We start from the raw sequence: 15,364 nt of genomic DNA, 5'->3' as shown, positions 1-15,364 counted from the left end.
CGGTTGCTTACTTTTCAGTGTAGCGATACTCTACGGGCAATCTTTCTGTACATTATATTTTGCCCACTTGAATAAACCATTAATAGAACATTGCTAGTATACTTTTATTTACAAAAGAAATTCCACAGCATTTTACAATTTTTGTCATTACATTGAATATTTTGTTCACTTCCAACAAATGTGTACACTTCCTGATACATCTTCGCCAGCCACGGTTCGTTTATTCAGTCATCGCTTCAATTTTACATCAAACACTGAGCATAATTATCTAGAATGGAAGCAAAAAAGTAAGTAAATCGTAATGATTAGAACACTGTAAACAGCTATAGTAAACAATGCAAATTTTAAATTGTATAACGGTCACCGGCCCACGGCATCGACGCAGACAATTGGAGCAAAAGAATATTTCCTGATCAATTGCGATGTGTTCCAAATAAAAAATATTTTATTCCAGTCCAAATCAGCTCAATTACTTTAATAAAGAGTTATTGTATAATGTACAAAATGTTGATACATTTTGATGATTATTTACAGCTACGGCTTCAATACCGTAGACGGTTTTGACCCGATCGTCAACAAAACATCACCCGTCTCCAGGGCAAGCGACTGGAAAAAGACACCGGTGTTCGGTCGAACCGGTGGAAACAAAATCGTCACTCCCAGAATAACTACGCAAAATAACGATCTAAACTCGAACCATTCGAGCCACAATATAAACATAAAAAAGTGACTTTCGTTGCATTTGACAATGATAAACTTACCGAAAAGCCGTGTTCTTCTCGGTCGCTAACGTCGGTATAATCCGCCATTTTATTTGAGTGTGTTTGCCACCTGACTCTGCCCAGTGACATCATCATGTGCGCTATAGAAGAAGGTCTGTGATTCGTTGACTAAAATCGTCGACAGTGGGTCTCATTGAAATCTCGTTACATAGGCATCGGCTCAGATGTAGGTAGGGCGGAATTTAAAAAAAATCACAAAATCAAAATCAAAGTAAAATAATAAAATAACAAGGCATTAATAACAAAAGTAATAAAACATAAAATTAAAATAAGTTTATAGCCAAAATAATTAAAGCCCGTACACTACATCAGATTTTAATCAGATTGTATTAAACTCTTTTTACTACACGGACATACATGTTACATGGCTGTTTTAAACTTTTTACACTACATTGACGTACATGTTACATGGTTGTAGTAAACGCTTTACACTACAAGGCCGTACATGTTACATGGCTGTTTTAAACTTTTTACACTACATTGACGTACATGTTACATGGTTGTAGTAAACGCTTTACACTACAAGGTCGTACATGTTACATGGCTGTTTTAAACTTTTTACACTACATTGACGTACATGTTACATGGCTGTAGTAAACGCTTTACACTACAAGGTCGTACATGTTAAATGGTTGTTTTAAACTATTTACACTACATTGACGTACATGTTACATGGCTGTAGTAAACGTTTTACACTACAAGGTCGTACATGTTACATGGCTGTTTTAAAGTTTTTACACTACATTGACGTACATGTTACATGGCTGTTTTAAACTTTTTACACTACAAGGCCGTACATGTTACATGGCTGTAGTAAACGCTTTACACTACAAGGTCGTACATGTTACATGGCTGTTTTAAACTTTTTACACTACATTGACGTACATGTTACATGGCTGTAGTAAAATATGTACACTACATTGACATACATGTTACATTGCTGTAGTAAAAACTTTACACTACGTGGATGTACATGTTACATGGCTGTAGTAAACGCTTTACACTACATGCACGTACAGGTTACATTGCTGTAGTAAATTCTTTACACTAAATGAACTTATATGTTACATTGCTGTAGTAAACGCTTTACACTACATGGACGTACATGTTACATGGCTGTAGTAAAAAGTTTACACTACATGGACGTACATGGTACATTGCTGTAGTAAACGCTTTACACTACATGGACGTACATGTTACATGGCTGTAGTAAAAACTTTACACTACATGGACGTACATGGTACATTGCTGTAGTAAAATCTTTACACTACATTGACGTACATGTTACATGGCTGTAGTAAACGCTTTACACTACATTGACGTACATGTTACATGGCTGTAGTAAAATCTTTACACTACATTGACGTACATGTTACATGGCTGTAGTAAACGCTTTACACTACATTGACGTACATGTTACATGGCTGTTTTAAACTTTTTACACTACATTGACGTACATATTACATGGTTGTAGTAAACGCTTTACACTACAAGGTCGTACATGTTACATGGCTGTTTTAAACTTTTTACACTACATTGACGTACATGTTACATGGCTGTAGTAAACGCTTTACACTACAAGGTCGTACATGTTACATGGCTGTTTTAAACTTTTTACACTACATTGACGTACATGTTACATGGCTGTAGTAAACGCTTTACACTACAAGGCCGTACATGTTACATGGCTGTTTTAAACTTTTTATACTACATGGACATACATGTTACATGGCTGTTTTAAACTTTTTATACTACATGGACGTACATGTTACATGACTGTAGTAAAAACTTTACACTACGTGGATGTACATGTTACATGGCTGTAGTAAACGCTTTACACTACATGCACGTACATGTTACATTGCTGTAGTAAATTCTTTACACTAAATGAACTTATATGTTACATTGCTGTAGTAAACGCTTTACACTACATGGACGTACATGTTACATGGCTGTAGTAAAAAGTTTACAGTACATGGACGTACATGGTACATTGCTGTATTAAACGCTTTACACTACATGGACGTACATGTTACATGGCTGTAGTAAAAACTTTACACTACATGGACGTACATGGTACATTGCTGTAGTAAACGCTTTACACTACATGGACGTACATGTTACATTGCTGTAGTAAACGCTTTACACTACATGGACGTACATGTTACATGGCTGTAGTAAAATCTTTACACTACATGGACGTACATGGTACATTGCTGTAGTAAAAACTTTACACTACATTGACGTACATGTTACATGGCTGTAGTAAAAACTTTAAACTACATTGACGTACATGTTACATGGCTGTAGTAAACTCTTTACACTACATGGACATACATGTTACATTACTGTAGTAAAGAGTTTACACTACATTGACGTACATTTTACATGGCTGTAGTAAACGCTTTACACTACATTGACGTACATGTCACATGGCTGTAGTAAACTCTTTACACCACATGGACATACATGTTACATTGCAGTAGTAAAGAGTTTACATTACATTGACGTACATTTTACATGGCTGTAGTAAACGCTTTACACTACATTGACGTACATGTTACATTGCTGTAGTAAATTCTTTACACTAAATGAACTTATATGTTACATTGCTGTAGTAAACGCTTTACACTACATGGACGTACATGTTACATGGCTGTAGTAAAAAGTTTACACTACATGGACGTACATGGTACATTGCTGTAGTAAACGCTTTACACTACATGGACGTACATGTTACATGGCTGTAGTAAAAACTTTACACTACATGGATGTACATGGTACATTGCTGTAGTAAAATCTTTACACTACATTGACGTACATGTTACATGGCTGTAGTAAACGCTTTACACTACATTGACGTACATGTTACATGGCTGTAGTAAAATCTTTACACTACATTGACGTACATGTTACATGGCTGTAGTAAACGCTTTACACTACATTGACGTACATGTTACATGGCTGTTTTAAACTTTTTACACTACATTGACGTACATATTACATGGTTGTAGTAAACGCTTTACACTACAAGGTCGTACATGTTACATGGCTGTTTTAAACTTTTTACACTACATTGACGTACATGTTACATGGCTGTAGTAAACGCTTTACACTACAAGGTCGTACATGTTACATGGCTGTTTTAAACTTTTTACACTACATTGACGTACATGTTACATGGCTGTAGTAAACGCTTTACACTACAAGGCCGTACATGTTACATGGCTGTTTTAAACTTTTTATACTACATGGACATACATGTTACATGGCTGTTTTAAACTTTTTATACTACATGGACGTACATGTTACATGACTGTAGTAAAAACTTTACACTACGTGGATGTACATGTTACATGGCTGTAGTAAACGCTTTACACTACATGCACGTACATGTTACATTGCTGTAGTAAATTCTTTACACTAAATGAACTTATATGTTACATTGCTGTAGTAAACGCTTTACACTACATGGACGTACATGTTACATGGCTGTAGTAAAAAGTTTACAGTACATGGACGTACATGGTACATTGCTGTATTAAACGCTTTACACTACATGGACGTACATGTTACATGGCTGTAGTAAAAACTTTACACTACATTGACGTACATGTTACATGGCTGTAGTAAACGTTTTACACTACAAGGTCGTACATGTTACATGGCTGTTTTAAAGTTTTTACACTACATTGACGTACATGTTACATGGCTGTTTCAAACTTTTTACACTACAAGGCCGTACATGTTACATGGCTGTAGTAAACGCTTTACACTACAAGGTCGTACATGTTACATGGCTGTTTTAAACTTTTTACACTTCATTGACGTACATGTTACATGGCTGTAGTAAAATATGTACACTACATTGACATACATGTTACATTGCTGTAGTAAAAACTTTACACTACGTGGATGTACATGTTACATGGCTGTAGTAAACGCTTTACACTACATGCACGTACAGGTTACATTGCTGTAGTAAATTCTTTACACTAAATGAACTTATATGTTACATTGCTGTAGTAAACGCTTTACACTACATGGACGTACATGTTACATGGCTGTAGTAAAAAGTTTACACTACATGGACGTACATGGTACATTGCTGTAGTAAACGCTTTACACTACATGGACGTACATGTTACATGGCTGTAGTAAAAACTTTACACTACATGGACGTACATGGTACATTGCTGTAGTAAAATCTTTACACTACATTGACGTACATGTTACATGGCTGTAGTAAACGCTTTACACTACATTGACGTACATGTTACATGGCTGTAGTAAAATCTTTACACTACATTGACGTACATGTTACATGGCTGTAGTAAACGCTTTACACTACATTGACGTACATGTTACATGGCTGTTTTAAACTTTTTACACTACATTGACGTACATATTACATGGTTGTAGTAAACGCTTTACACTACAAGGTCGTACATGTTACATGGCTGTTTTAAACTTTTTACACTACATTGACGTACATGTTACATGGCTGTAGTAAACGCTTTACACTACAAGGTCGTACATGTTACATGGCTGTTTTAAACTTTTTACACTACATTGACGTACATGTTACATGGCTGTAGTAAACGCTTTACACTACAAGGCCGTACATGTTACATGGCTGTTTTAAACTTTTTATACTACATGGACATACATGTTACATGGCTGTTTTAAACTTTTTATACTACATGGACGTACATGTTACATGACTGTAGTAAAAACTTTACACTACGTGGATGTACATGTTACATGGCTGTAGTAAACGCTTTACACTACATGCACGTACATGTTACATTGCTGTAGTAAATTCTTTACACTAAATGAACTTATATGTTACATTGCTGTAGTAAACGCTTTACACTACATGGACGTACATGTTACATGGCTGTAGTAAAAAGTTTACAGTACATGGACGTACATGGTACATTGCTGTATTAAACGCTTTACACTACATGGACGTACATGTTACATGGCTGTAGTAAAAACTTTACACTACATGGACGTACATGGTACATTGCTGTAGTAAACGCTTTACACTACATGGACGTACATGTTACATTGCTGTAGTAAACGCTTTACACTACATGGACGTACATGTTACATGGCTGTAGTAAAATCTTTACACTACATGGACGTACATGGTACATTGCTGTAGTAAAAACTTTACACTACATTGACGTACATGTTACATGGCTGTAGTAAAAACTTTAAACTACATTGACGTACATGTTACATGGCTGTAGTAAACTCTTTACACTACATGGACATACATGTTACATTACTGTAGTAAAGAGTTTACACTACATTGACGTACATTTTACATGGCTGTAGTAAACGCTTTACACTACATTGACGTACATGTCACATGGCTGTAGTAAACTCTTTACACCACATGGACATACATGTTACATTGCAGTAGTAAAGAGTTTACATTACATTGACGTACATTTTACATGGCTGTAGTAAACGCTTTACACTACATTGACGTACATGTTACATTGCTGTAGTAAATTCTTTACACTAAATGAACTTATATGTTACATTGCTGTAGTAAACGCTTTACACTACATGGACGTACATGTTACATGGCTGTAGTAAAAAGTTTACACCACATGGACATACATGTTACATTACAGTAATAAAGAGTTTACACTACATTGACGTACATTTTACATGGCTGTAGTAAACGCTTTACACTACATTGACGTACATGTTACATTGCTGTAGTAAACTCTTTACACCACATGGACATACATGTTATATTACAGTAGTAAAGAGTTTACACTACATTGACGCACACTTTACATGGCTGTAGTAAACGCTTTACACTACATGGACGTATATGTTACATGGCTGTAGTAAACGCTTTACACTACATGGACGTACATGTTACATGGCTGTAGTAAAAACTTTACACTACATGGACGTACATGGTACATTGCTGTAGTAAAATCTTTACACTACATTGACGTACATGTTACATGGCTGTAGTAAACGCTTTACACTACATTGACGTACATGTTACATGGCTGTAGTAAAATCTTTACACTACATTGACGTACATGTTACATGGCTGTAGTAAACGCTTTACACTACATTGACGTACATGTTACATGGCTGTTTTAAACTTTTTACACTACATTGACGTACATATTACATGGTTGTAGTAAACGCTTTACACTACAAGGTCGTACATGTTACATGGCTGTTTTAAACTTTTTACACTACATTGACGTACATGTTACATGGCTGTAGTAAACGCTTTACACTACAAGGTCGTACATGTTACATGGCTGTTTTAAACTTTTTACACTACATTGACGTACATGTTACATGGCTGTAGTAAACGCTTTACACTACAAGGCCGTACATGTTACATGGCTGTTTTAAACTTTTTATACTACATGGACATACATGTTACATGGCTGTTTTAAACTTTTTATACTACATGGACGTACATGTTACATGACTGTAGTAAAAACTTTACACTACGTGGATGTACATGTTACATGGCTGTAGTAAACGCTTTACACTACATGCACGTACATGTTACATTGCTGTAGTAAATTCTTTACACTAAATGAACTTATATGTTACATTGCTGTAGTAAACGCTTTACACTACATGGACGTACATGTTACATGGCTGTAGTAAAAAGTTTACAGTACATGGACGTACATGGTACATTGCTGTATTAAACGCTTTACACTACATGGACGTACATGTTACATGGCTGTAGTAAAAACTTTACACTACATGGACGTACATGGTACATTGCTGTAGTAAACGCTTTACACTACATGGACGTACATGTTACATTGCTGTAGTAAACGCTTTACACTACATGGACGTACATGTTACATGGCTGTAGTAAAATCTTTACACTACATGGACGTACATGGTACATTGCTGTAGTAAAAACTTTACACTACATTGACGTACATGTTACATGGCTGTAGTAAAAACTTTAAACTACATTGACGTACATGTTACATGGCTGTAGTAAAAACTTTACACTACATTGACGTACATGTTACATGGCTGTAGTAAACTCTTTACACTACATGGACATACATGTTACATTACTGTAGTAAAGAGTTTACACTACATTGACGTACATTTTACATGGCTGTAGTAAACGCTTTACACTACATTGACGTACATGTCACATGGCTGTAGTAAACTCTTTACACCACATGGACATACATGTTACATTACAGTAGTAAAGAGTTTACATTACATTGACGTACATTTTACATGGCTGTAGTAAACGCTTTACACTACATTGACGTACATGTTCCATGGCTGTAGTAAACTCTTTACACCACATGGACATACATGTTACATTACAGTAATAAAGAGTTTACACTACATTGACGTACATTTTACATGGCTGTAGTAAACGCTTTACACTACATTGACGTACATGTTACATTGCTGTAGTAAACTCTTTACACCACATGGACATACATGTTATATTACAGTAGTAAAGAGTTTACACTACATTGACGCACACTTTACATGGCTGTAGTAAACGCTTTACACTACATGGACGTATATGTTACATGGCTGTAGTAAACTCTTTACACCACAAGGATATACATGTTGCATGGCTGTAGTAAAACATTTACACTACATTGACGTACAATTTACATGGCTGTAGTAAACGCTTTACACTACATTGACGTACATGTTACATTGCTGTAGTAAAAACTTTACACTACGTGGATGTACATGTTACATGGCTGTAGTAAAAAGTTTACACTACATTGACGTATATGTTACATGGCTGTAGTAAACGCTTTACACTACATTGACGTACATTTTACATGGCTGTAGTAAACGCTTTACACTACATTGACGTATATGTTACATGGCTGTAGTAAACGCTTTACACTACATTGACGTACATGTTACATTGCTGTAGTAAAAACTTTACACTACGTGGATGTACATGTTACATGGCTGTAGCAAACGCTTTACACTACATTGACGTACATGTTACATTGCTGTAGTAAAAACTTTACACTACATGGACGTACATGGTACATTGCTGTAGTAAAATCTTTACACTACATGGATATACATGTTACATGGCTGTAGTAAAAAATTTACACTACATTGACGTACAATTTACATGGCTGTAGTAAACGCTTTACACTACATTGACGTACATGTTACATTGCTGTAGTAAAAACTTTACACTACGTGGATGTACATGTTACATGGCTGTGGTAAAAAGTTTACACTACATTGACGTATATGTTACATGGCTGTAGTAAACGCTTTACACTACATTGACGTACATTTTACATGGCTGTAGTAAACGCTTTACACTACATTGACGTATATGTTACATGGCTGTAGTAAACGCTTTACACTACATTGACGTACATGTTACATTGCTGTAGTAAAAACTTTACACTACGTGGATGTACATGTTACATGGCTGTAGCAAACGCTTTACACTACATTGACGTACATGTTACATTGCTGTAGTAAAAACTTTACACTACGTGGATGTACATGTTACATGGCTGTAGTAAACGCTTTACACTACATGGACGTACATGTTACATGGCTGTAGTAAAAACTTTACACTACGTGGATGTACATGTTACATGGCTGTAGTAAAACAGTTTACACTACATTGACGTACATTTTACATGGCTGTAGTAAACGCTTTACACTACATTGACGTACATGTTACATTGCTGTAGTAAAAACTTTACACTACGTGGATGTACATGTTACATGGCTGTAGTAAAAAGTTTACACTACATTGACGTATATGTTACATGGCTGTAGTAAACGCTTTATACTACATTGACGGACATGTTACATGGCTGTAGTAAACACTTTACACTGCATGGACGTACATGTTACATTGATGTAGTAAACACTTTACACTGCATGGACGTACATGGAAACAGTATAATGTTACTAACATTTTGATATGACTAGTTGAATGAAGTAATTACTACAAAGCTGCGTCGTACTGAAGGCCGTCGGAATTTTCTTTGGAATATATGCAAATTGTATTGTTTAGAAAGTCTATCTCTGAATTATAAATGAATAGCATATCAGATTTAAGCTGGAAACATATGTATTTATCATCTGACGTGTTATAGTTATGCACGTGTTCGATTGGTTCGATAATAGAAGAAAGATATGACAGCAAAAGCCCATGTGAAAGTAGACTCGCTCTTTACATGATAACGAATTCAAAGACTTCAGCATCATTTGAGTGTGATCTTGTCACACTGGAGAATAAACTTGGCAGACCTATTTTGTAAATGTTATCACCGACCAAGAGAAAAAAGATCCACAGTCCTTAAGAGCATAGTCATATACAGGTAACAACATCACAGTATAGAGCATATTAATCGTTCTCGTCATACCATGCCAAGACAATCACACAAATTTCTCTTCATTCCACCATGCCAGGATCACCATAGTTCCCCCATCATAACGTGTCAGAACGAACACCATAGTTCTCCTCATCACACCATGTAAGAGCAATCACCACTGTTCTCCCCGTCACACCATGTCAGAACAACCACCATAATTCTCACGATCACACCATGTCGGAACAGTCACCACTGTTCTCCCCAATACGCCATGTCAGAACATTCACCACAGTTCTTCCCTTCACAACACGTCTGAACAGTCACCATAGTTCTACCCTTCACACCATGTCGGAACAATCACCATAGTTCTCCCCAATCACACCATGTCAGAACTGTCACCACTGTTCTCCCCGTCACACCATGTCAGAACAATCAACATAGTTCTCACGATCACACCATGTCAGAACAGTCACCATAGTCCGCCCCATCATACCATGTCAGGACAATCACTATTGTTCTCCCCATCACACCATGTCAGAACAATAACCAGAGTTCTCTTCATCACTCCATGTCAGAACAATCACCATAGTTCTCCCCATCACAACATGTCAGAACAATCACTATAGTTCTCCCCATCACACCATGTCAGAACACCAAGCATAGTTCTTCCCATTACACCATGTCAGAACAATAACCAGAGTTCTCTTCATCACTCCATGTCAGAACAATCACCATAGTTCTCCCCATCACAACATGTCAGAACAATCACTATAGTTCTCCCCATAATACCATGTCAGGACAATCACCATTGTTCTCCCAATCACACCATGTCAGAACAATCACCATAGTTCTCCCCATCACACCATGTCAGAGCGATCACCACAGTTCTCCCCATCACACCTTGTCAGAACAGTCACCATAGTTGTCCCCATCACACCATGTCAGAAGAATCACCATAGTTCTCCCCAATCACACCATGTCAGAACTGTCACCATAATTCTCTTCATCACTCCATGTCAGAACAATCACCATAGTTCTAAACATCACACCATGTCAGAACAGTCACCATAGTTCGCCCCATCATACCATGTCAGGACAATCACCATTGTTCTCCCCATCACACCATGTCAGAACAATCACCATAGTTCTCTTCATCACTCCATGTCAGAACAATCACTATAGTTCTAAACATCACACCATGTCAGAACACTCACCATAGTTCGCCCCATAATACCATGTCAGGACAATCACCATTGTTCTCCCTATCACACCATGTCAGAACCATCAGCAGAGTTCTCTCCATCACACCATGTCAGAACAATCGCAATAGTTCCCCCAAACACACCATATCAGAAAAGTCACCATAGTTCTCCCCATCATACCATGTCAGAACAATCACCATAGTTCTAAACATCACACCATGTCAGAACAGTCACCATAGTTCGCCCCATCATACCATGTCAGGACAATCACCATTGTTCTCCCCATCACACCATGTCAGAACAATCAGCAGAGTTCTCCAAATCTCACCATGTCAGAACAGTCACCATAGTTCTCCCAATCACACCATCTCAGAACAATCACCATAGTTCTCCCCATAACACCATGTCAGAACAATTACTATAGTTCTCCCCATTACACCATTTCAGAACAATCACCATAGTTCTCCCAATCACACCATGTCAGAACAATCACCATAGTTCTCCCCATCACACCATGTCAGAACGATCAGCATAGTTCTTTCCATCACACCCTGTCAGAACAATTACTATAGTTCTCCCAATCACACCATGTCAAAACAATTACTATAGTTCTCCCCATCATACCATGTAAGAACACTCACCATAGTTCTCTTCATCACACCATGTCAGAACAATTACTATAGTTCTCCCCATCACACCATGTCAGAACAATCACCATTGTTCTCCCCATCACATCATGTCAGAACAATCACCAGAGTTCTCTCCATCACACCATGTCAGAATAATCGCAATAGTTCTCCCCATCACACCATGTCAGAACAATTACTGTAGTTCTCCGCATCACACCATGTCACAACAGTCACCATAGTTCTTCCAATCACACCATGACAGAACAATCACCATAGTTCTCCCTATCACACCATGTTAGAACGATCAGCATAGTTCTCCCCATCAAACTATGTGAGAACAGTCACCATCGTTCTCCCCATCACACCATGTTAGAAAATTCACAATACTTCTCCCCATCACACCATGTCAGAACAATCACCACAGTTCTTCCCATTACTCCATGTTATAACACTCACCATAGTTCCCCCAATCACACCATGTCAGAAAATTCACAATACTTCTCCCCATCACACCATGTCAGAACAATCACCACAGTTCTTCCCATTACTCCATGTTATAACAATCACCATAATTCTCCCCATCACACCATGTCAGAAAAGTCACCATAGTTCTTCCTATCACACCATGTCAGAACAATCACTACAGTTCTCCCCATCACAACATGTCAGAACAATCACTACAGTTCTCCCCATTACACCATGTCAGAACAATTACTATAGTTCTCCCCATTTCTCCATGTCAGAACAATAACCATAGTTCTCGCCATCACACCATGTCAGAACAGTCACTATAGTTCTCCCCATTTTACCATGTCAGGACAATCACCATAGTTCTCTCCCTCACACCATATCAGTACAATCGCAATAGTTCCACCAATCACACCATGTCAGAAAAGTCACCATAGTTCTCCCCATCACACCATGGCAGAACAATCACCATAGATATCCCCATCGCAACATGTCAGAACAATAACTATTGTTCTCCCCATCACACCATATCAGAACAATCAGCATAGTTCTCCCCATCACACCATGTCAGAACAATTACTATAGTTCTCCCCATCCCACCATGCAGAACAATCACTATAATTCTCCCATCACAACATTTCAGAACAATCAGTACAGTTCTCCCCATCACACCATGTACGAACAATTACTATAGTTCTCCCCATTTGTCCATGTCAGAACAATCACCATAGTTCTACCCATCTCATCATGTCAGAACAGTCACCATAGCTCTCCCCATCATACCATGTCAGGACAATCACCATAGTTCTCTCCCTCACACCATGTCAGAACAGTCACCATAGTTCTCCCCATCACATGTCAGAACAATCACTATAGTCCTCCCCATCACACCATGTTAGAACAATCAGCATAGTTCTTCCCATCACACCATGTCAGAAAAGTCACCATAGTTCTCCCCATCACACCATGTCAGAACAATCACCATAGTTCTCCCCATCACACCAAGTCAGAACAGTCACCATAGTTCTCCCCATCACAACATGTCAGAACAATCACTATAGTTCTCCCTATAACACCATATCAGAACAGTCACCATAGATCTCCCAATCACACCATGTCAGAACAATCACCATAGTTCTCCCCATCACACCATGTCAGAACGATCACCATAGTTCTCCCCATCATACCTTGTCAGAACAGTCACCATAGTTCTCCCCATCACACCATGTCAGAAGAATCACCATAGTTCTCCCCATCACACCATGTCAGAATAATCGCAATAGTTCCCCCAATTACACCATGTCAGAACAGTCACCATAATTCTCTTCATCACTCCATGTCAGAACAATCACAATAGTTCTAAACATCACACCATGTCAGAACACTCACCATAGTTCGCCCCATAATACCATGTCAGGACAATCACCATTGTTCTCCCTATCACACCATGTCAGAACCATCAGCAGAGTTCTCTCCATCACACCATGTCAGAACAATCGCAATAGTTCCCCCAAACACACCATATCAGAAAAGTCACCATAGTTCTCCCCATCATACCATGTCAGAACAATCACCATAGTTCTAAACATCACACCATGTCAGAACAGTCACCATAGTTCGCCCCATCATACCATGTCAGGACAATCACCATTGTTCTCCCCATCACACCATGTCAGAACAATCAGCAGAGTTCTCCAAATCTCACCATGTCAGAACAGTCACCATAGTTCTCCCAATCACACCATCTCAGAACAATCACCATAGTTCTCCCCATAACACCATGTCAGAACAATCACTATAGTTCTCCCCATCACACCATGTCAGAACAATCACCATAGTTCTCCCAATCACACCATGTCAGAACAATCACCATAGTTCTCCCCATCACACCATGTCAGAACGATCAGCATAGTTCTTTCCATCACACCCTGTCAGAACAATTACTATAGTTCTCCCAATCACACCATGTCAAAACAATTACTATAGTTCTCCCCATCATACCATGTAAGAACACTCACCATAGTTCTCTTCATCACACCATGTCAGAACAATTACTATAGTTCTCCCCATCACACCATGTCAGAACAATCACCATAGTTCTCCCAATCACACCATATCAGAACAATCACCATAGTTCTCCCCATCACACCATGTCAGAACCATCAGCAGAGTTCTCTCCATCACACCATGTCAGAACAATCGCAATAGTTCCCCCAAACACACCATGTCAGAAAAGTCACCATAGTTCTCCCCATCATACCATGTCAGAACAATCACCATAGTTCTAAACATCACACCATGTCAGAACAGTCACCATAGTTCGCCCCATCATACCATGTCAGGACAATCACCATTGTTCTCCCCATCACACCATGTCAGAACAATCAGCAGAGTTCTCCAAATCTCACCATGTCAGAACAGTCACCATAGTTCTCCCAATCACACCATGTCAGAACAATCACCATAGTTCTCTCCATAACACCATGTCAGAACAATCACTATAGTTCTCCCCATCACACCATGTCAGAACAATCACCATAGTTCTCCCAATCACACCATGTCAGAACAATCACCATAGTTCACCCCATCACACCATGTCAGAACGATCAGCATAGTTCTTTCCATCACACCCTGTCAGAACAATTACTATAGTTCTCCCCATCATACCATGTAAGAACACTCACCATAGTTCTCTTCATCACACCATGTCAGAACAATTACTATAGTTCTCCCCATCACACCATGTCAGAACAATCACCATAGTTCTCCCAATCACACCATATCAGAACAATCACCATAGTTCTCCCCATCACACCATGTCAGAGCGATCACCACAGTTCTCCCCATCACACCTTGTCAGAACAGTCACCATAGTTCTCCCCATCACACCATGTCAGAAGAATCACCATAGTTCTCCC

General features: G+C 38.3%; 1 long non-coding RNA gene across 1 annotated transcript; it reads right to left on the bottom strand.

Moving 5' to 3' along the window:
• Nucleotides 1–83: 83 nt before the first annotated feature.
• On the bottom strand, nucleotides 84–1,080 carry LOC146747426 (uncharacterized). The gene is made up of 2 exons (XR_014928924.1): nucleotides 762–1,080; nucleotides 84–268 (listed from the first exon to the last, which is right to left on the bottom strand). It is a non-coding gene; the product is annotated as an uncharacterized LOC146747426 (long non-coding RNA).
• Nucleotides 1,081–15,364: the final 14,284 nt, after the last annotated feature.

This window comes from Saccoglossus kowalevskii, chromosome 3 (genome assembly GCF_978046115.1).
Source record: "Saccoglossus kowalevskii chromosome 3, keSacKowa6.1, whole genome shotgun sequence".
In the NCBI taxonomy this organism is placed as follows: Eukaryota; Metazoa; Hemichordata; class Enteropneusta; family Harrimaniidae; genus Saccoglossus; species Saccoglossus kowalevskii.
The sequence above is the reverse complement of the archived record's forward strand: the minus strand, read 5'-3'. Positions and strand labels throughout refer to the sequence as shown.